Source organism: Tenrec ecaudatus, chromosome 7 (genome assembly GCF_050624435.1).
Source record: "Tenrec ecaudatus isolate mTenEca1 chromosome 7, mTenEca1.hap1, whole genome shotgun sequence".
Classification (NCBI taxonomy): domain Eukaryota; kingdom Metazoa; phylum Chordata; class Mammalia; order Afrosoricida; family Tenrecidae; genus Tenrec; species Tenrec ecaudatus.
The window spans coordinates 158,230,245-158,231,216 of NC_134536.1; the positions used below are offsets into that span (position 1 = coordinate 158,230,245).

General features: G+C 35.0%; 1 non-coding gene across 1 annotated transcript; it reads right to left on the minus strand.

Annotated features, from left to right (window-relative positions):
- Positions 1–346: 346 nt before the first annotated feature.
- On the minus strand, positions 347–453 carry LOC142453927 (U6 spliceosomal RNA). Its single transcript, XR_012785482.1, has one exon. It is a non-coding gene; the product is annotated as a U6 spliceosomal RNA (small nuclear RNA).
- Positions 454–972: the final 519 nt, after the last annotated feature.

The window sequence follows — 972 nt, forward strand, 5'->3', positions numbered from 1 at the left end:
GGAATCTTTGTTTGGTTCTCATTACCAGGGAAGCTTATTCAGTCTCCAGTGAAAGTAATTTTGGCTATTGGTTTGTGTATATGCTTTCTTCAGTGCTGAGAAATTTCCCTTGTATTCCTAGTTTGCTGTGTGTTTTTATCAGAAATGAGTTTGGATTTGTCAAGTGCCTTTTCTGCATTGGTTGTGGTGATCATATGTTCCCTTACTTTGTTTTATGAGGTAGATTATGTTGACTGTGTTTCTAGTACTGAATCATCCTTATAGAGCTGGTATGAAATCCACTTGGTCATGATGCTTTTTTGTTATGCTTATTTTACTGGAGGGGATTTTGTAGAAGTTTTTTTTTTTAAGTATGGAACGCTTCACGAATTTGCGTGTCATCCTTGCGCAGGGGCCATGATAATCTTCTCTGTATCGTTCCAATTTTAGTATATGTGCTGCCGAAGCAAGCACTGTAGAAGATTTTTATTTTGATGTTCATGAGCGGTATTGATCTATAATTTTCTTTTTAATGATGCATTTGCCTGCTTTTTATATAAAAGGTATACTTGCATCACAGAATGGATTTAAGAGTATTCCATTCATTTTATATTCTGGAATTATTTTAGCAGAGGCAGTGTGAACTATTTTCTGAATGTTTGGTGAAATTAACCAAGAAGCCCTCTGGGTCAAGACATTTTGGAGGGAGTTTGTTATTTTTATTTTAATGTTGTTTTAATTTTATTCATTTGGCGTTCAGTCTGTGTTAAGTTTCTAACAGAGGTTGTATTAATTTGGGCAGTGTGCTAGTCTGGATTGACTAAAGAAACAAATTCATAGACACTCATGTGTAAAAGAAAGAAGTTTGTATAAAACAGCAATTGAATATTGAGAAAACATCCCAGCCCAGTCCAGATCAAATGCTTAAGTCTGACACCAATCTATAAATTCTTCTTCAGACTCACACAACACATGCAATGACACTAAATGCAG